Below are 23002 nucleotides of genomic sequence, written 5' to 3' on the forward strand. Positions count from 1 at the left end.
CACTTATGCAAACAGTGCGTCAAGGGTTCACTTTGCCTAAGCTAGATCCAATTACATTTGATGGTAACCCTGAGTATTATCATTCATTCATCCAAGGCTTCGAAAACATGATTGATAGACATCCATATCCGCCTGATGTGAAGTTAGCACAGCTCATTCAAATGTGTAAAGGAAAGGCGAAAGACGCAATCAAGCATCTGGTTGTGATAGCACCTGCAGCAGAAGGTATGGCAAGAAAGACTTTGGAATTCAGATTCGGAAATCAAACTTTGGTGATTGAAGCAACTATAAAGCAGCTCACTGCTGGTCCTCAGCTAAAGGCTAACGATGCTGAAGCGCTTTATGACCTTGCTGTGAAGATGAGAAATTGCTATGTTATACTTTCTCATTGGAAGAAGGAACACATGCTTGATGCACAATCGTATCTGCGAGACATCTTTGATCGATTGCCATATCATGTACAAATGGACTATCTCAGAGATGAATCATGGAAAAATGGTCCTATTCCATCCTACATGCATTTACTAGAATATGTTGAAAGAAGAGCTCACCTGAGCAACACATTTTATGGTCGACTCATGGCCGAACGCTATGTTAAAAGTAGGCAGCAGGTTAACCATAGACCTCGCTCAGCTAAGACATACACAACCACAAGTTCTACAATTGCAACTACAAGGGAAAAGAAAAGTGACAACAAATTCACCAAGAACACTCAAAGTCAATGTCTAGGTTGTGGTGATTCACACTTTCTGTATCACTGCACGAAGTTCAAAGATAAAGATACCAAAGAGAGACTTTTAGAGACTTCGTTCGAGAATACAAGGCATGCTTCAACTGTTTGCGTGCAGGACACAACGTAAAGGATGGCAAGTTAACAACTGTGGAAAGAAACACCACACACTTCTTCATGATGACACCCTGTCTTCTCAGAAACCTGTTAATTCTAATGTAAAATCCAGTGGCTCAAATGGACCCGGTGTGAGTAATGTGCATGCAAATTTTATTTCACCTAATATAGAAAATTATCCTGTGCGACTTATGGTTGTACAAGTCAAGGTTTCTGCTAATGATTCTGATTGTTATTCATTTACATATGCTTTCCTTGATTATGGCTCGTCACGTTCATTTTGCACCATAAGAGCTTAGGCCTTCAAGGTGAAACTGAGGGGTGTACTATTCACACTGCCAGTGGTTCAAAGCCCCACTCAGGAAAGAGAGTATCTTTCACTATTACTGGTATTAACGAGCCTAACGAAATATGTATAAATAATATTTTGACTTTTGATGGTATTCCTGATTTGCATGACTCTATCCCACATCAGGAAATAGTGGAACAGTATCCACACTTGCATGGTTTATCTTTCCCCGAAGTAAATGGCACCATTAAAGTGCTGATAGGTTCTGATGTATTGGGACAATTTCCCATCTCAGACACATGTGTTGGTGAACAAGGCTCACCAACTGCTTACCATACAATGTTAGGTTGGGCTCTAGCAGGTCCTGACAAAAATGCTCAAATTTCAAATTGTGTCGATGTCAATTTTTTGAAAGCAGGTTATAGTTATGCAAATTCTATTGAGGAAAGTACTAATTTATCTATGTGTCATATTTGTGGTCATGATTTTGTTGATTTATATGCTGATCCATGTACTACAGAGTTTTCTGTCGATGACAAGAAAGCATTGAGCATTATGGCAGATACAGTGAAAATGGTAAATGGTAGGTATCAAATTGCCTTACCCCGGGTATCTGATAATGTAACCCTTCCTAATAATCGTTTTATAGCTGAAAAGAGGCTAGTATATCTCAAGCGAAAATTCCTGAAAGACCCAAATCTTTTCCAAAAATACAAAGATAAAATACACGAATACACCAGAATGGTTATGCAGAATACTTACCCATACATGAATTGCCACACAGTAACAGAACATCATATTTCCAACATCACTATACTGGCCAAAAATTTCGGTTAGTATTTGATTGTTCAGCCGAGTTTCAAGGCACTTGTTTGAATAACAACTTGTTATCAGGTCCTTTCAATACTAATACATTGGTTGGTGTTCTCTTGCGTTTCCGACAGGAACCCGTTGCGGTAAATTGTGACATCCCTCAAATGTTTCATAGAATTCGGGTAAATCCACCTGATTGCGATTCCATGCGATTTCTATGGTGGCCCAATGATGATTTATCCCGAGACCCTGTTGAGCTAAAAATGTTGAGTCATATATTTGGTTGTAAGAGTTCTCCATCTGTTGCTACATTTGCGCTACGAAAGGTAGCTGATGATAATTTATCCAATGCTGACTCTGTCACTATTGAAACTGTTAATCGTAATTTTTTCGTGGATGATTGTTTGAAAAGTTTGCCTACTGCTGACCAAACCGTCAGTTTGATATCTCAACTACGTAAGCTATTAGATACATGTGGTTTTCATCTTGCTAAGTTCATAAGCAATGACCAAGCTGTTTTAGATTCTATACCCGATGAAGATTAAGCCCCATCTATGGAAGATTTTGACATTCAAGGTGATTCCTCAAATAAGACACTCGGTGTGCATTGGCGCATTGATGCTGACAAATTCGTAATACGTATAAATGTAGAGCCTCGTCCTCTAACACGGTGAGGTATTTTGTCAATGGTTAGTCAAGTATTTGACCCATTGGGATTTGTCCAGCCATTTATCTTGCCCGCAAAACCTATTCTTCGCGAGTTGTGCGATAAAGGTTATTGCTGGGATGATAACATTTCTGGCCCACCTAGAGAAAGTTGAGAAAATTGGATCGCTTCATTATCAAACCTAAATTATTTGTCTATTCCTCGTTGTTTCAAGCCAGCTGACTTCACACCCACTGAGGTACAGTTGCATTTGTTCTGTGACGCTAGCAGAGTTGGTTATGGTTGTTCGAGTTATTTGCGTATGATTGATGCAGCAAATAACATTCATGTTGTTTTTGTGAGAGGCGTTTCCCGTGTCACCCCCAAGCAACCTATTACTATACGACGTCTCGAAGTGGTATCTGCAGTTGCTGCTGCAGAGTTGGCCAGATCTATTGTTAAAGAGTTAGATTATAAAATTGATAAAGTTCTGTACTGGACAGACTCGACTTCAGTGCTTCAGTTTTTGAACAACCGTGCTGAAAGTTTCCAAGTCTAGTCTTTGGTTTGATGGCCCAGAGTTTTTGTGCAAGGATGAGTCCTTTTGGCCCGCTCGCCCTTGTAATGTTCCAATTTCAGGTGTTAATTGTCCAATTGCATCTGAGTTTAGAGGCAACTATTTATCTACTGATTGTGAATATGAATCTCCATTCCCCCCATTTTTCATTAGATATTCCAAGTTTGAAAAACTACAGCGTGCTATGGTTTGGTTGATGCGTTTTCAAGGATACATGAGATGGAAGTATCTTAAATGTGACCGAGTTCCTGCATCTCGATTCATTTCTGTAGAGGAACTGAGAAATGCTAGTTGAACAAAAACAGAAATTGAAGTCTACACTGGCCAAGCCTCTACTAAAGTGTGACCCTTTCATACAAGATGGTATTATGCGTATGAGAGGACGGCTTGAAAAATCTGATTTGCCAGAGCAACAGAAGAATCCAATCATCTTGCCACCTCACCATCATGTAACAAAGCTGATCATCGACATGCATCATAGAAATACAGGTCACTCTGGAACTCTCCATGTTCTTGCGTCAGTTAGAGAAAGATATTGGATATTACGGGGACAATCAGCTGTTGGAAAAGTCATCAGAGAATGTATACCATGCAGAGAAAGATCTGCTCGTACAGGCGAGCAGTGGATGGCAGACCTCCCCAGCTGTAGAGTTGTTCCTGGAAAGAAACCGTTCGAATCTACATTTGTAGACTACCTTGGCCCAATCAAGGTCAAGCTTGGTCGAAATGAATACAAGCGTTATGGATGTCTTTTTACTTGCATGGCCACACGTGCCGTACATATTGAAGTTGCAGAGTCACTTGATACATCAGCATTTCTACAAGCGTTTTTCCGATTCACTGACAGACGCTCAAGACCTATCCACGTATATTCGGATAATGGTACAAATTTTATAGGCGGAGAGAAAGAGTTGAGAGAGGGAATTAGAAACTGGAACAAACATGTGATTGACAAGTCATTATCTCAAAAAGAAATTCAATGGCACTTCTCACCTCCATTGGCCAGTCATCAATCAGGTGTCGTGGAGCGATTAGTTCGAGAAGTCAGAAAAACATTACATGCTATCACTGATGGTCGATTATTTTCAGATTATTCATTGTGGTCCTTCCTAACTGGCATTGAAAGGATATTAAATGATAGACCACTCACACCACTAAGTGATGATCCTAAAGACTTAAATGTTTTGACACCAAATTCAATTCTAATTGCCAAATTTGATCCATCTCTACCTTTAGACAAATTTATGAAGACTGATGATTATAGAAGAACATGGCGATATTCACAAAGGCTCCTGGATTTATTCTGGGATAGATGGAAGAAAGAATATTTGCCTCTGCTACAAGAAAGACAAAAATGGCACACTACACAAAGAAATCTGGAAGTTGGCGATTTGGTGTTGATGTTTGATGATAGTTCCCCTCGCAGTCATTGGCCGAAGGCGATTGTTGATGAGACATACCCTGACAAGCGTGGTATTGTTCGAAGGGTTAAAGTCCGTACTGCAAATTCTACTTATGTACGGGATGTTCGCAAGCTGTGCTTGTTAGAGGCCGTATAGTGACACGCACATACACACACATTGTACATAACATGCACCTATTCACAACATACATACCGCAACAGGAATTATGCTTGTACCACATTCCTACCCTTTCCTTAGAGATTCTCGTTTACCATTTTTATGTATCTCTAATGGTGCTCATTCTTTCAGATTAATTATTTCTGATTAATTTTTGTGTGTTTCACACATTGTGTTGTTTGAACATTTCTTTTATTGCTTTAACAGATTACATAAAATGCTTTTCATTTTCTCTAATTTGGGCCCGGTATGTAAGAAATGTTTCCTCATTTTAATTATGGTCACTAGTTTGTGTTCCAGAAAAGTGTTTCGTAATATCTATTTTTTGCAATCATGCCAGTCTTGCGATAATCGTTCAATTTTACAAGCGTAGTACATTCGTATTCAGCTAAATGGAGTGATTATTATCCTAAATTTGATATTAATAGTTATTTCCACATATTATTCCCATGGTTAATACATGACAAGTCCCAAATATATATTTTATGGAGCCAACTTGGCTGTATATTCTGACCAATAATCTGGCATCTGTAAATTCTCCCGCACGCCGCTCTCTTCTTTCTGAGTTTTTAGTGAGCGCACCTCTGTTTCTAAGCCCCGGAATTTGTCAATTTGTAAGTCGTATTTTTCATGTTTGTTTTATTTATTTAGCTAATATTTGGAGTGATGATCATAGATTAGATTAAATTGTGTGTAATTACTGGAATAAACTGACTCATCGATGTTCATTACTACTGCGATAATGCAATAAAGTCAAAGCAACAAATGTTGGATGAACTATTTGGGATCGGGCTTTTTAAGTATTTCTGGTGTTACTCGCACATTGGATCACACGATATCACTCCACATCATAGTTAGGTGATAGCACCGCTTATTACCTACACTCGCGTTTGCTGAATGCCTATATCTAGAATTTTTAAGCTATAAAAAAATAATGAACGAGGATATATGATTAACAATTTTCCTAATACATGCCATGAAGCTTAAAGCAATTACATTCAATACCAAACTAATTTTGTTATATATATATATATGTAATTATTACCAAGTGGAATTCCCAACAGATCGACACATCTCTATCCCAAAAGGACATGCAATAGCACTTTTCACCTCTTTCTAGTCACCAAAATGAAGTGGTGAAAAGAATGGTGCGCAAGGTGAGAAGAATTCTATTGAATGGCCAGTCTCTCAATGATTAATTATTATGGTCTCTTCTCACAGCAGTAAAAAATATTATCAGCGATAAACCACCACTGAGTGACGATCCGAATGATTTGAATTGCTCTCTCTCCAAACTCAATGTTGATAAATAGATTAGAACAGTCTTTGCCACCTGATTTGTTATTTCGAACAGATGAATACAGAAGTTGATACAGACATGTTCAGCGATTACTTGATTTATTTTGGCAGCGCTTGACAAAAGAATGTTGTCCCCAATTACAGTGCCGACAGAAGTGACTCAATGTTCAACACAACTTTCAAGTTGGAGATTTTGTGGCCCTGATTATCAAGAAGTTGTCAGGAAAGTGAAAGTGCACATATCCAATTGTATTTATGTGCGTGACATAATGAAGTTCTGCCTACTTCAGGGGTGGGCAACCTTTGGCACGCGTGCCAAACTTGGCACGCGAGCCCATTTATTCGGCATGCGAGCGAGGCCTCAGAAACGAGATCGTCTTATTTCAGATAAAAAGTTTCGAGACTGAATTATCTGATAAAACTCGGTGTTCGTTTATTCATTATCGTTTGTTAACAATCTGTTATTTATTTAAACTTTTTTTGTCTTTTCATGGCTTCAAAGAAATATATATATCATGGCGTATCAACTGAGCTCTCGACGAATTTTGTCGGAATTAACACAACGTTTGGCTACATTGTTACGTAATATATGTTTCTGATTGATTTATGAAGTTGTGCAGCTCATGTTGGTTAGGGTTACGTGCTAACTTACTGTTATAACTTGATTTCGAAAGAAATATAAGCTATTAGGAAAGGGAATACAAGAGAGAAGTGCAGAAAACGAACTATTACATGATTGGGATGCCATTCCCGAGAATTTTTTTAAAACTTGAAAACTTTGCAATGCACTATTCTACAACAGGGGTCGGTAAACTGAGGGCCAAATGCGGCCCGCGAGCTAATTTGTTGCGGCCCTCGAACAACCCGACATTTATTAAATGAAGCAAAAAATGTTCCCAAATTTATTATTGTATGTACGCGGATTTAGTCAGTTGCATGTCGTTCGAGTTAATTGTGATCTTTAAAATTCAAAAATGTTTGGAAAACGCAGGATAGCTCGCGACGAGGACTAAACATTCCAATGTGCTTCGACGAAAAATTCGACCCGAGATCCAGGACTGCGCCACAGTTGATCTATGCGACAGTGCAAAACAAGTAATGGGCACGTTCGGAAGCACATATTGCTGCGAACAGCTTTATCTGAAATGCATTACACTTGGAATAAACTTCGTACTCGCTTGTCAGGTCTTCTTTGGAAGACGTACCGTGGGGGCAAGTGGCAAAAAAACATCATCCTTTCCGACTAGTGCTCTACATCATCTGCATATGCTTGTGAATCTTTGTTCTCAGTTATGATTGGAATTTTAATAAGTCGTCTCGTAACAGGAGTAGCCTGGACGTTGAAACCAGTAGTTCGTATATTTCTTTGAAAATTACAAAATATAAACCCAATGTAAAATCTCTATCAGCGGTAATGCAGCAGCAGAAGTCTCACTGAGATAGAATAAGAAAAGTAATCAAATCTATTTGTCAGACTGATAATATATCCGAATAGTGAATCCGTCTGTAGGCCTACATGTTTGAAAGGTTTATTATTATGTATTTTTGCTTTGGAAGTACCAAAGCATTGTTTTTAATTTTGGTCGGCACGCGGAAGAATTTTGTTGTTATACTTAGCCGATTTTGGCACGCGAGCCGAAAAAGGTTGCCCACCCCTGGCCTACATGAACCTTGTTGAGTACATTTACGTACAAAATACACACTGCATATATAGCATCCACACCACACATACACATTGACAATTTCGTTATCTTCATAGGTTTGTTTCCGTATTTTTAACTTCAATTGTTTTTGGAAGTTGAGCAAACCTTTCTTTTTAATATTTCCCTCCGTTATCCATTTCATCAAAACATTTCATATAATTTCCGGGGCCGGTATGTACGAAATGTTTTATTGCCCATTTTATGGAATCTTAAGCCCTTTAATTTAAGCACTGTAAAGTTAGTCAACGTCCCTCCTTTTACTGCGGCGAATAAATGACTCACCCCCCCCTCCCCTCGCTAGAAAATTCGAAATTTTGTTGCCCCGAGTCAATTGCACGTCGCACAATGCGGATCAGGGAGTCTGCTGTGCAATTGTATATTTTATTAATGATGGGATTTCCTAATTCGCGTTTGACTCATGCCATACGTTGCAAAATGATTATCAGGTGGGAATTTGATACTTCGAATATTGTTAGGTTTATTCATATATTACCCGAATAGGTTTTGAGGATTGCTCTAATACAGGGATGACGAACCACCGACCCACGTGTCACAAAGTGACCCACCGCGTTTTATTCGTGACCCGCCAAGGCACGAATAAAATAAAAATAAAATGCTAACATATTAGTAATAAAAATTGATTAAACCGGTCATAAATTAATCTAACAATAACTAAATATTATAATGTACCGTCGGGGCCGCGTTCGCTTATTCTCAAATTGTTAATTTTTTGGACCGATATGGATATTTTCAAAACCCCTAATCTTAGACGCAAGTCTGCACCGCCGTGTATCGTTATTCAGCTATTGGCTCTGATATCGTTTATGACATAACAATGAAATTGATCTGTTTATTTCTCGCAACGTCGAGATAATACGAGAACTAGATCCCTCCCTGATAGAAGTACTGCATAAGTAAAGCCCAAAACTACACCAACACCAACAGAAACTCATAAGATTTGTTTCAGAAGTTTTTTTTATAGATACAAACATTGATTAAATATCTGTGACCCACTCTCTTCTTTTACGCGATAAAAATATTATTTTCGACCCATTCATCGAAAAAGGTTCGCCATCCCTGATTATATATGCTTTGTTTTTCTCGTGATTGCATCGCATACGGCACCGATGTCCTAGCAATTGAATGCGGAGAAATAAGATTAGAAAAGCCGATACTCGCATTCACTGAATGCCTGTACAATTAGAATTTTTTACATTATAAAAAATAAGGAACGGGTAGATATGATTGACAATCTTCTAAATACATGGTATGTGGCCCAAAGTAATAACATTTGATCCCAAACCAACGCTGTGATTTATAAATATGAAGAAGTTATCACTTGTCTTAGTGAATGGGATGGAGCGAGATTCGAATCTAAATTTACATGCGTGTCGAAACCACAGATTTTCTGGAATCGTATTGAGAATCGATTTCTCTACATCTTTCACCGAGGCATTATTCATTTACGTTCCTACTAATTGCAGCATCCGTAATATAAGATATACCCTAGGGTGGTCCAATGTTGCGAGGTTGGTGGGACGCAAAAACTTTTGACGATGTCTCGCGGGCCACAGTAGAAGAAAACCCAAAAGTGATAAAACATCGCGAGTTTACCCATTTGTTTCTTGAGAAGTATCGTCGAATTTTTGGCATCTTTCCCCATGTTTGATTTTTTAATGTCGCTTAAAATTATATTCGTCCGTGGTAGATATTACTTAGAAACACACCAAACACTGTCATTGAACGTTGTTGTGGAGAAGGAAATACGTTTCTACTTTCTTGGTAACTTTTTCTACACTTATTGTATGATGAATTCATTTATTTGACTAATTTTATTACTTTTAGCGTGACAAGGTCTGGTGGTAACGTCAACGAAAAACAGAACAACCACTAAGTCTGGTCTGCGTTTCGTCATTGCTGTCACATGGCCAACGCTTGAAAATAGAGAAGTATTTTTACTAAAATAAATGCTCAAAACGTCTCTCAAATTGAGAAGTTTAATCTCAAGGCGAGATTAATGTACGAAGTTTAGATGAAAGCGCGATTCATCTCATCGGCTTGGTCATGTCTGCACAAGACAATTCATTGTCCTTATATCGATCATTTCCATCCTGGCATAGTCTTGACGTTTATAGATACAAACAACATTGAAATTCCGCGATTTTACCAAACATCAATCTCGACATCGGGATTAGGAAAAAGGCCAATCCCAGTTGGAATAGTTTAAAAATAACTCAAAAATATTCTGCCAATAAATACACATATCTACCAATGGTTTAGTACACGCTAAAATTGTTCTGCGGGGCGCAAGGAATGTGTTCTCGGGCCGCGGTGTGAACCACCCTGATCTACCCTATAAAGCTCGGTAAAAGCAATGCCTAATCATAATCAGTTAACCGCTATCTTGAAATTCATACTAACATACATTCCTAAATCATCAAAGATTATTACTGTTCCACCCGAAAGTTGGCCAGGGCAAATTTGACGTTTTTACGTACACTACGAAGACGCGTCTGACGCATTACACAATGGTATGTTGTGAGTTTGTTGATTAATTATGATAATTGGTAAATTAGAAGCGCAATGGTTGGATGTCTTGTCTCAGTCTAGCGCAGTATTCAGTGTGAATCAGTGTTTACAGGTTCTGTATTGTTGGTAGTACTCGCTATGTATCTGTTGGAAATGACAATTTGTGAGTTTACAAATTCTTGTAAGAATTGATGTTCTCAAGTCTAATACAAATATAATGTCGCGCAGTATTACAGTCAACTTAGCGCAGTAACTACTGCTTTAATATTTTATTCATAAAACTTGGATTTTATTTACTCCAAGGCATATTTCGTTTGATTGTGTTACTTGTAGAGTCAAAACATTAGGTATGTATATACTGTTGAATTTTGTATGTTTTTAATCTATATCGTTCTGATTGATTTCAAATGCTGAAAGTTGTGATATTATATTCCAGAAAAAAATTGGGTTGTCTTGCCGTATAAAATATTTAGTTTATGTTCATTGTTTTCGGCAGATGCCATGATCCTGATTTCATTCCCAGTTCCATCGTGTTGACTGTTTTGAACAAACTACACAGATTTTTAGTTGAATTTCATTGGGACATAGCACTTTACGGCACAGATAATATGCTGGGACCCCTTGCTCTCTAATATCAAACACTAGTAACTGGTTCAGAAACAAATCGTTTTGTTCGTGACAAGACTTGTTTATTGGGGGTGCGTTATCGAAGATCTTCAACCACTAATATTTAGCTACGAATGTAAACTTTTTCTTTTCTTTTGAAAAGCCGAGAACATTTGAAAAATATATTGCATTGTAAGAATATCCTAACGTCAAAGCCAGGAGAATGAGCATGTGTTCAAGTATTCAAAATTAAATGAAAAATACCTATTGCTTCAATTATCACCCTTCCGAAATTTACAAAACCATCTACACAGAAAGCTAAACTCACATCTCCCACTAACCTTTTGATTTCTGGTTTTCTTCTCTCTAAAGGTATTTGAGTTTTAAGTCAATTTCTTATGCTCCACATTTTCAGGAATGTTTGTAAATGAGCGTTCTTGGCCTGAATCGCTTGTTTTCTGAATAAAGGTCCACAATTCATATGTTTTGTTATATTCATTATGACATCATACAAAACCTCTGTCTTAGCAGTTAAAGGTGGATAGAGACGCCAAAACGGCAAAATTATACCCGCATATAGAATATATATCTAGAAGAAAACGAAGTAGCATAACAAAACAGATAATGTTTAAATTTTAGTACCATATTTTAGATAGGCTGAAGTATGTTTCGTGATTATGGCGTGATTGTTTCGGCCATCCACATAAAAATGTCGGTTCTTTTAATCACGCGTGTATCAAGTCTTGCGATCTGGTAGATATCGATGTTTAATTTGTTTTAATTTATTGCGGAACTGCGCGTTCTGTTTGACAAATTCGAAAACTACTGTGCGATTATTGTCGACGAGACGCCAGGGAAATTATAGAAATTAATTTGAAATCCCTGTCTCCAAATTAACTTTATTTTGATTATTATATTTCGCGTCGGCTTTGATCTTCCTTATCGTCACTTTAAAATGAAAAAGTAAACAATATCTTTGCTACTGGCCTCGGGATTCGTTGTATTTTCCTGTCACATCCATGTTTTTGCATTAAATATAACTCATGAAATGTCGTCACTGCGGATCGGTGAAAATTTCTGATAAGATTGACTCAATGTTACTTCATTAAGAACTTGTATTAATGTTTCCAATTTTACAAAACGACCAACTGAATAATTAAAAATCATGCAACATTAGGGCGACATTATGCTCATCGAGGAATTGAAATAATATCATATCCACTGGAAATAAATAAAAATATTATACCGCAAATATAACACTCAATTCTGACGCCATTGTCCGTTAGCCAGAAGTGTATGCTGATTCTCGTGTCTCATACGATGTGCTGTCCAAGCGTTTAATTCGGCGACGTACAAACGACGTGCCGTGTCCAGGCCACGTGTTGTGTTAACAGATATTAGAACAGTAAACTGTTATTCTAATATTCGATAGGATATTCGAATATTTTCCACAACTCGAACTAAACTGAAACTTATAACCACGCAGACTGCCGACAAAGCCACCCCCATGAATATTCACAGGAAGTGATCCATCAATGAGGCAGAATCCTGACGCGGGTCGAGTAGGGTCCAAAACTAGTGTCAGAATTTTTCCTTCCAAGGTTCGGTTCTTTTTCCGCAACTCAACATCGAGTCATCAAAGTTTGTGTCTGTATTCTTTTGTCCTCTTTTCCAAAACTAATTGCAAATAGCTTCGGTTTGCTTCGCTCAGTCAATCGCAAAAAATCTGGTCCAACTAGCCATCTGTCAGAATTCTATAAAAACTTAAGAATATCCATTCATCTAGTGCAGTAATCAGTTGGATTTTGCGCGGAATCAGCTTTAAGTAGAACGATTCTGGCAATTTTCTTGGAATGCTTCAATTATATTTGACAGAATATTCCAAATTTGTACAGGGAATATTTACATTCAACATCTTTGAATTGACGAGGAATTGAAATATTTCGAAAAATTATAGAATTACTCCACTTTGATCAAGACTTCAGTCTCTTATTGTTGAATTCGTCATATCAAGCATCAGATATTGAACTTACAACAGTAGGGCTTTTCTATTTGTAACAAAACCTGTGAACCCCTGGTGTTCAAGTATGAAGCAATCCCTTTCCCCTCCCACAGTTCAAGCTCAAGCACTTTTCGCAGTAAGTCTCTCGATATCTAAATCAATACTTGTGGCGACACGATGAACGTATATCTCACGTGGAATCTGATTTAGAATTCGAAACCCATTCAAAGTAAGTAAATCAACTTAAAAGTCCATATCGATATTGCGCTACTAGGAAATTTATTTCCGCTGTCGTACATAACTCCCGTTATGCAACAAAAATTCGCCACATATGATGAATCAACATCTCCGAAAGAACGGAACAATAATTTATACGCACATGGCTGTTTTCAACAAAAACAATTATTTTAACAGTTAAAAATTGCAGAATTAATATCATTTTGGAAAAATCGAGTATATGAAGCATGACTATCATATTGACGTTTATAGCTGTCGGTCTTTCCAAAAAATCACTCCGATGCGATTTTTTATAAAATCGTTGTTTTTTTAGGTTGTTTCGTGAGACTTTTTATACGAGCTGCGTGTTCGTTTTAGTTTTCGTGATTCTCATTCCTCCCCATAAAATCAAATTCATCAGGACGGTAAAATAATTTAATTTTACTGTTCGTGAAAATATATTCTCGTCCATCTTTAAACGACTCACTGAGCGACAAATCGTACGCCGTGCCTATAGATTCACTGCACCAGCTTTTCCCGATTTGTTCTTGTAGCATGGTTAAATGGTCACGTAAACCACAATGCATCAAAATTGAAAATTGTCTTATTGTCAAAACTTGTACGCAAATTTTCGACCAAGTCCAACCAAGACGAGTTTCAATTCCTATTGGTTCATGTTGTCGACCCACTCCAAGCAAAATGCTGGAAGTGCGCTATGGAATTATCCGACGCGATTAAAATCACAGCTTGATTCGCTTCAATATTGGCTAACGGAATATCGTGTAAGTAATGCATATATTGATCTCTTTTAAGCATTCTATCTGAATGTGGTATGCGTGACTCGATCACAAACACGTTGTTCAACGCCAATATTCGTCGTAACCAGATTTCACCGATAATATTACTACTTCTGTATCTTGCGAAACGCCTTTGTTTCATAAAGTGTCAGTGCTAACACGGGTATGGTTTATATTTATTAGACCAAGTTTTCGTTTCGATTCATGATTTATATATAATTGAGATTTGACTAGCAGAGTCTACCACAGCGATAACTTATTCAGAAAAGCCCAATGGATCCTTCACCACAACTGGCAAAAGCTGAAACTGGACACCGCGTCTGAAACATTTGCATTGGCAACGCTGTTTGTACGAGTAGAGGCATTGCGATGATTGTTAGCATTTGATCTACTTGTAAAGATCCTCAGGCCATGGATCACTGAATGCTGCTTACCCGAACAAGCGCGACACATGTTAGGAAATCTACACCAAAAAGCAAACTGACCAAGTTCGAAACAATTGAAACATAAACTTGATTCTAGTGAAAATCTTCTTTTTTTACGTCCTTGGACAAAAAAACTTGAAAAATGTAAACCATTGCAGAAGCAACTACGTTTTTGTGGAAGCTTGAACGTATGACTTAAATTGGAGATTGGAGTACTGCCTACTTCAGGGGTGGACAACCTTTGGCACGCGTGCCAAACCTGGCACGCGAGCCCATTTATTCGGCATGCGAGCGAGGCATCAGAAACGAGATCGTCTTATTTCAGATAAAAGTTTCGAGACTGAATTATTTGATAAAACTCGGTGTTCGTTTATTCATTATCGTTTGTTAACAATCTGTTATTTATTTAAGTTCTTTTTGTCTTTTCATGGCGTAGCAACTGAGCTCTCGACGAATTTTGTCGGAATTAACACAACGTTTGGCTACATTGTTACGTAATATATATTTCTGATTGATTTATGAAGTGGTGCAGCTCATGTTGGTTAGAGTTACTTGCTAACTTACTGTTATAACTTGATTTCGAAAGAAATATAAGCTATTAGGAAAGGGAATACAAGAGAGAAGTGCAGAAAACGAACTATTACATGATTGGGATGCCATTCCCGAGAATTTTTTTAAAACTTGAAAACTTTGCAATGCACTATTCTACAACAGGGGTCGGTAAACTGAGGGCCAAATGCGGCCCGCGAGCTAATTTGTTGCGGCCCTCGAACAACCCGACATTTATTAAATGAAACAAAAATTGATCCCAAATTTATTATTGTATGTACGCGGATTTATGTGGTAACAAGTTCTGCTGTATGACGCTTGTTTTGAAATCAGAAGTCTCACTGAGATAGAATAAGAAAAGTAATCAAATCTATTTGTCGGACTGATAATATATCCGAATAGTGAATCCGTCTGTAGGCCTACATGTTTGAAAGGTTTATTATTAAGTATTTTTGCTTTGGAAGTAGCAAAGCATTGTTTTTAATTTTGGTCGGCACGCGGAAGAATTTTGTTGTTAAATTTAGCCGATTTTGGCACGCGAGCCGAAAAAGGTTGCCCACCCCTGGCCTACTTGAACCTTGTTGAGTACATCTACGTACAAAATACACACTGCATATATAGCATCCACACCACACATACAAATTGACAATTTCGTTATCTTCATAGGTTTTGTTTCCGTATTTTTAACTCCAATTGTTTCTGGAAGTTGAGTAAACATTTTTTTTTTAATATTTCCCTCCGTTATCCATTTCATCAACACATTTCATATAATTTCCGGGGCCGGTATGTACGAAATGTTTTATTGCCCATTTTATGGAACCGCCCTTTAATTTAAGCACTGTAAAGTTAGTCAACGTCCCTCCTTTTACTGGGGCGAATAAATGACTCACGCTAGAAAATTTGAAATTTTGTTGCCACGAGGTAGATGCACGTCGCACAATGCGGATCAGGGAGTCTGCTGTGCAAATGTATGTTTTATTAATGATGGGTTTTCCTATTTCGCGTTTGACTCATGCCATACGTTGCAAAATGATTATCAGGTGGGAATTTGATACTCAGAATATTGTTAGGTTTATTCATATATTACCCGAATAGGTTTTGAGGATTGCTCTAATATATGCAATGTTATATTTATCATTGTCTTGTTTTGTATCCTAGCATATTCGCGGCTGTTCTTTGAGTCCTTGACAAAAATAGTCAATTTATTATTAACACCAATACTGAAGTACTAAGACTGTTAACACTGATGTCAACATCAGATGTGTTTCAGGCTGATAACAAAGTTTCTTTCAAAGTTTCTTGTTTGGGCATAAATTGAAGACAATAATTTGGATACCAAAGGACATGATACGACTTTAGTTAGCTCGTAACTCGTAACCGTAATGGGAAACCTTACTTCAAACTACTTATCCCACATGCACAACCTTTACATTTGTTCAATTTCTGATGAATGGGCTAGTATGAATAGGAGGTTTGAAGATCATAGTGCCAGCATTTGACAAGTCAAAGACAGTTAAACTCACATATTTTATTATCCACATATTTTGTTTCTGTTATCATTCTCTTAGAAGTATTTTGTGGTTATCTCTTGGTATCCACACGTGTCAAGAAATAAGGTTAAATGAGTGGTCTTTCGCGTGTCTCGAATGTTATATGAGATAAAAACAACACAATGTATACGCTTTTTTTTTCTCGTGATTGCATCGCATACGGCACCGATGTCCTAGCAATAGAATGATGACAAATAAGATTAGAAAAGCCGATACTCGCATTCGCTGAATGCCCGTAAAATTAGAATTTTTCACATTATAGAAAATAAGGAACGGGTAGATATAATTGACAATCTTTCAAAAACATGATATGTGGCTTAAAGTAATTACATTTAATCTCAAACAAAATTTGTGATATATATATATGAAGACGTTGTGGAATTATTACTTGTCTTAGTGAATTGGATGGAGCAAGATTCGAATCTAAATTTACATGCGTGTCCATAGATTTTCTGGAATCGTATTGAAGATCGATTTCTCTACATCTTTTACCGATACAATATTAATTTATGTTTCTACTAATTGCAGCATCCGTTATATAAGATCTACCCTAGGGTGGTCCAAGGTTGCGAGTTTGGCGTGACGCAATAACTTTTGGCGATGTCTCGCGGGCCGCAGTAGGAGAAAACCCAAAAGTGATAAAACATCGGGAGTTTACCCATTTGCTTCTTGAGAAATATCGTGATATTTTTGGCGTTTTCCTTTATGTTTGATTTTGTAATGTCCGCTAAAATTATATTTTTTCGTGGTAGAAATTACTTGGAAACACACCAGACCCCGTCATTGAACGTTGTTGAAGATAGGTAAATACGTTTCCTATTTCTTGTTCATTTATTCTACACTTATTGTATGATGAATTCATATATTTGACTAATTTCATTACTTTTAGCGTGATTAGGTCTAGTGGTATCGTCAAATAACAACCAAAATATCTGTCTAAGATGAGACTCCGGACCCAGCTAAAAGAACTGGATTGCGCGGCGCTAAGTCAGGTCTGCGTTTCGTCATTGCTGTAACATGGTCACGTCTCTTAAATTGAGAAGTTACTTAAGGCGAGCTTCGTGTACGAAGTTTGGATGGAAGCGCGATTCATCTCATCAGCTTGGTCATGTCTGCACAAGACAATTTATTCTCCTCGTACCGACCACGGGAAGTCATTTCCATCCTGGTAGAGTCTTGACGTTTATAGATACAACATTGAAATTCCGTGATTTTATCAAATATCAATCCCGACATCGGGATTAGGAAAAAGGCCAATCACAGTTGGAATAGTTCAGAAATAACTCAGGAATATTCTGCCAATAAATACATTTATCTAACAATGGTTTAGTACACGCTAAAATTGTTCTACGGGCGCAAGGAATGTGTGATAGGGCCGCGGTTCGGACTACCCTGATCTACCCTATAAAGCTCGGTACAAGCAGTACTTAATCATATTCATGTAACCTCTATCCTGAAATCCCTACTAACATGCATTCTTAAATCATCATAGGTTGTTACTGTTCCATCCGAATGTTGGCCAGGGTAAATATTGATATCTTTACGTAAACTGCGAAGGCGCGTCTGACGCACTACACATATTGATAATTGGTAAATTGGAAGCGCAATAGTTGAATATCTTGTCTCAGTCTATCTCAGTATTCGGTGTGAATCAGTGTTTACAGGTTCTGTATTGTTGGTAGTACTCGTTATGTATCTGTTGGAAATACCAATTTGCAAATTTACATATTCAAGTGTAAGACAAATATAATTCAGGGCAGTATTACAGTTAAACTAACATAGTAACTACTGCTCTAATATTTTTGTCATAAAACTTGAATTATATTTACATCAGAGCATATTTCGTTTGGTTGTGTTACTTGTAGAGCCAGGACATAACGTATGTATATACTAATTTAGGTTTTGTATGTGTTTTATCTTTATCGTGCTGATGGATTTGAAATATAGAGAGTTGTGTATATAGAGAATATATTGAGTTGTCTATCCGTATGAAATATTGAGTTTTCGTTTATTGTTTTCAGCCGATGCCATGTTCCTGATTCTATTCCAAGTTCCACCGTGTTGACTGTTTTTGTTTTGAACAAACTACACAGATTCTTAGTTGAATTTCATTGGGACATAGCACTTTAAGGCACAGATAATATGCTGGAACCCCTTGCTCTCTAATATCAAACACTAGTAACTGGTTCAGAAACAAATCGTTTAGTTCGTGACAGGACTTGTTTATTGGGGGCGCGTTGTCGAAGAATTCTAACCACTAATAATTAGCTACGGATGTAAATTTTTCTTCTTCTCGGAAACATTTTTAAAATATTGCATTTGAAGAATATCCTAACGTGAAAACCAGAAGAATGAGCATGTGTTCAAGTATTCAAAATTAAATGAAACATTACTAATGTTACTAGAGAAAGATCAAAAGCTTCCTTCATCATCCTTCCGAAAGTTACAAAACCATATACACTGAAAGCTAAACTCACATCTTTCATTAAACTTTTGATTTCTGGTTTTCTTCTCGCTAAAGGTATTTTAGTTTTGAGTCGATTTTTCACGCTCCACATATTTAAGAAATATTTCCAAATGAGCGTTCTTGGCCTGAATCGCTTGTTATCTGAATAAAAGAACACAATTCATAGGTTTTGTTGTAATCATCATGCAAAATTTATATCTTAGCAGTTGAAGGTGGTTAAAGACGCTAAAAATGGCAAAATTATGACCGCATAAAGAATATATGTCTAAAAGAAAACGAAGTTGAATAAAAAACAAATAAGTTTAGGGCTGCCCAACCCGCGGGCCGCGTTCATAAGCAATGAGTCCATGAGCAAACATTTTTTAAGGTTTAAATTTTAGTACCGTATTTTATATATGGCTAAACTATGTTTCGTATTATGGCGTGACATCCAAATGTCGTTTCTTTCAATCACGCGTACACTCTTAACAGAAAAAGAGGATATTTGCCATTTCCACCCCCTCCATTGGGGTGTAGTGATGAATTTTCCGTCTTATTTCGTTGCATAATTTTTTATACACCGTGCTAATGCATTCACAGGGTGTGTTATCAAACATTTTCTCCACTAAACTTGGTGGAAATGCATGAACGCGTCATGTCACGTGATATCGAGGTGACTGTGACGATGTGAGAAGGCTGAACGCTATTGGCTGAAATCGTTTCGAATATTTTCATGCGCGGTGACTTGACTTATCACTCTGCCGAGGCTTCGATGAAACTCTGTGCATAACAGACTGTCTGCGGTAAACAACTCCAATTTTCAATAGATTGAATAAGTGGGTGGGCACAGTTTGTGTTGAACTTGTCTCAAGCTACAATATGTGGAAAACTTACATCGTGTGAAGAGGTCTGGAGGTTTAAGCTTGCTGGTACAGGTAAGATTTCGAATTATTAGGTTGATCCTGATAAACAAACGCGAAATTATAGTACCGGTACGGTACCTTAATCTAGCCATAATTAAACAATCGATCAGTCAATCCACTACTACTATTACCCTACAGTGTTCATGTGGATTCAGATTGCGTTCAGCTAACGTTGCCAGTCAAGCAAACCAAAGCTTTGTTTGCTATGTCAAGTGACCAGTACCGGTACCGGTACTAGATAAGACTAGGCTATACCGGTAGCCTATAACGGCAAATACAGAAATTTAACATTATCAGTAACTTATATCGTGAGTCGTAAATTCTGAACTTCGTACAAGTAACGTGAGCTACGGTATTCTATCTCAACTAGCCTAGTTACTTTTGATTTGCCAAACTTCAGATCTTGTCAAGCTTTGTTCGCCAACGTTAAGTGTTACTAGGCCTAGATAAGATGGGTGTCCTGAAGTACGCGCCGCAGGTACCTACTTATATTTGGCCTGTCTTGACAATTTTTGCATATCTAATTTCTAACCCCCACATGACTACGTCATCCGGAAATTACATCACTGCATCAACGGTCTTACTACTTACTGAATACAGCGCGAAACACCGCAAAGAGCGCAAAACAGCGCGAAACACCGCAAAACAGCGCGAAACAACGCAAAACAGCGCGAAACAGTGTGGAAACAGCGCGAAAGAGCGCAAAACAGATGGAAACAGTGTGAGGCAGAAAAAACCTTGTTTTGAGTTGGAGTACCACGGCAGCAAATTAAAAACACAAACCAACGTATGTAGCCAGTAATGCTGTAATGGCAGGTCTGCCCCTGCTGGTGACAAATTTTGGGTACCATAATTTAGAACATTTTCCATATGGATATGGTTGGCTTTAGGGTTAGGGTTAGTTAAAAAGGGACCTCCAGAAGTATGTGCACCAAGATGGCGCACAACCTGAAAATAGTATGTGTGTGTGTGTGTAGCGGATTCAGGTTGTGCGACATATTGCTGCACATACTTCTGGAGCACCAAAAAGGTAGAAAAAATTTCGCATTATGACCTATAATCCGGTACATAACCTTGTAAATATGCCGGAAATAGCGCCATAAAACCATGCGCTGTTTCGCGCTATTTTGCGCTGTTTCGCGCTCTTTTGCGCTGTTTCGCGCTCTTTGCGGTGTTTCGTGCTGTATTCAGTAAGTAGTAAGACCCCTTAAAAACAGTGAAAAACCGTCAAATAACACCAATAACCCTGCTAAAACGCTTAAAAACAGTGAAAAACCGTCAAAAAACACCAATAACCCTGCTAAAACGCTTAAAAACAGTGAAAAACCGTCAAAAAACACCAATAACCCTGCTAAAACGCTTAAAAACAGTGAAAAACCGTCAAAAAACACCAATAACCCTGCTAAAACGCTTAAAAGCAGTGAAAAACCGTCAAAAAACACCAATAACCCTGCTAAAACGCTTAAAAACAGTGAAACACCGTCAAAAATCACCAATAACCCTTCTAAAACGCTTAAAAACAGTGAAAAACCGTCAAAAAACTCCAATAACCCTGCTAAAACGCCCAAAAACAGTGAAAAACCGTCAAAAAACACCAAGAACCCTGCTAAAACGCTTAAAAACAGTGAAAAACCGTCAAAAAACACCAAGAACCCTGCTAAAACGCTTAAAAACAGTGAAAAACCGTCCAAAAACACCAATAACCTTGCTAAAACGCTTAAAAACAGTGAAAACCCGTCAAAAAACACCAATAACCCTGCTAAAACGCTTAAAAACAGTGAAAAACCGTCAAAAAACACCAATAACCCTGCTAAAACGCTTAAAAACAGTGAAAAACCGTCAAAAAACACCAATAACCCTGCTAAAACGCTTAAAAACAGTGAAAAACCGTCAAAAAACACCAATAACCCTGCTAAAAGGCCCAAAAACAGTGAAAAACCGTCAAAAAACACCAAGAACCCTGCTAAAACGCTTAAAAACAGTGAAACAGCGTCAAAAAACACCAATAACCATGCTAAAACGCTTAAAAACAGTGAAAAACCGTCAAAAAACACCAATAACCGTGCTGAAACGCTTAAAAACAGTGAAAAACCGTCAAAAAACACCAATAACCCTCCTAAAACGCTTAAAAACAGTGAAAAACCGTCAAAAACACCAATAACCCTGCTAAAACGCTTAAAAACAGTGAAAAACCGTCAAAAAACACCAATAACCCTGCTAAAACGCCTAAAAACAGTGAAAAACCGTAAAAAAAACCAATAACCATGCTGTAACGCTAAAGAACAGTGAAAAACCGTCAAAAAACACCAATAACCCTGCTGAAACGCTTAAAAACAGTGAAAAACCGTCAAAAAACACCAATAACCCTGCTAAAACGCTTAAAAACAGTGAAAAACCGTCAAAAAACACCAATAACCAACCCTGCTGAAACGCTTAAAAACAGTGAAAAACCGTCAAAAAACACAAATAACCCTGCAAAAACGCTTAAAAACAGTGAAAAACCGTCAAAAAACACAAATAACCCTGCTAAAACGCTTAAAAACAGTGAAAAACCGTCAAAAAACACCAATAACCCTGCTAAAACGCTCAAAAACAGTGAAAAACCGTCAAAAAACACCAATAACCCTGCTAAAACGCTTAAAAACAGTGAAAAACCGTCAAAAAACACCAATAACCCTGCTGAAACGCTTAAAAACAGTGAAAAACCGTCAAAAAACACCAATAACCCTGCTAAAACGCTTAAAAACAGTGAAAAACCGTCAAAAAACACCAATAACCCTGCTAAAATGCTTAAAAACAGTGAAAAACCGTCAAAAAACACCAATAACCCTGCTAAAACGCTTAAAAACAGTGAAAAACCGTCAAAAAACACCAATATCTCTGCTAAAACGCTTAAAAACAGTGAAAAACCGTCAAAAAAGAACCAATAACCCTGCTAAAACGCTTAAAAACAGTGAAAAACCGTCAAAAAACACCAATAACCCTGCTAAAACGCTTAAAAACAGTGAAAAACCGGCAAAAAACACCAATAACCCTACTAAAACGCTTAAAAACAGTGAAAAACCGTCAAAAAACACCAATAACCCTGCTGAAACGCTTAAAAACAGTGAAAACCCGTCAAAAAACACCAATAACCCTGCTGAAACGCTTAAAAACAGTGGAAAACCGTCAAAAAACACCAATAACCCTGCTAAGACGCTTAAAA

General features: G+C 37.6%; 2 long non-coding RNA genes across 2 annotated transcripts in view; one reads left to right on the forward strand and one right to left on the reverse strand.

Annotated features, from left to right (window-relative positions):
• Positions 1–19037, reverse strand: part of LOC144428192 (uncharacterized) — a 47028-nt gene extending 27991 nt beyond the window's left edge. The window contains exons 1-2 of the long non-coding RNA XR_013478201.1: positions 18906–19037; positions 11231–11347 (exon numbers count right to left, since the gene is read on the reverse strand). This is a non-coding gene — a long non-coding RNA (uncharacterized LOC144428192). The remainder of the gene's footprint in view (positions 1–11230; positions 11348–18905) is intronic.
• LOC144428194 (uncharacterized) lies at positions 9950–12033 on the forward strand. The gene is made up of 2 exons (XR_013478203.1): positions 9950–10285; positions 10780–12033. It is a non-coding gene; the product is annotated as an uncharacterized LOC144428194 (long non-coding RNA).
• Positions 19038–23002: the final 3965 nt, after the last annotated feature.

This window comes from Styela clava, chromosome 10 (assembly GCF_964204865.1).
Source record: "Styela clava chromosome 10, kaStyClav1.hap1.2, whole genome shotgun sequence".
Lineage (NCBI taxonomy): Eukaryota > Metazoa > Chordata > Ascidiacea > Stolidobranchia > Styelidae > Styela > Styela clava.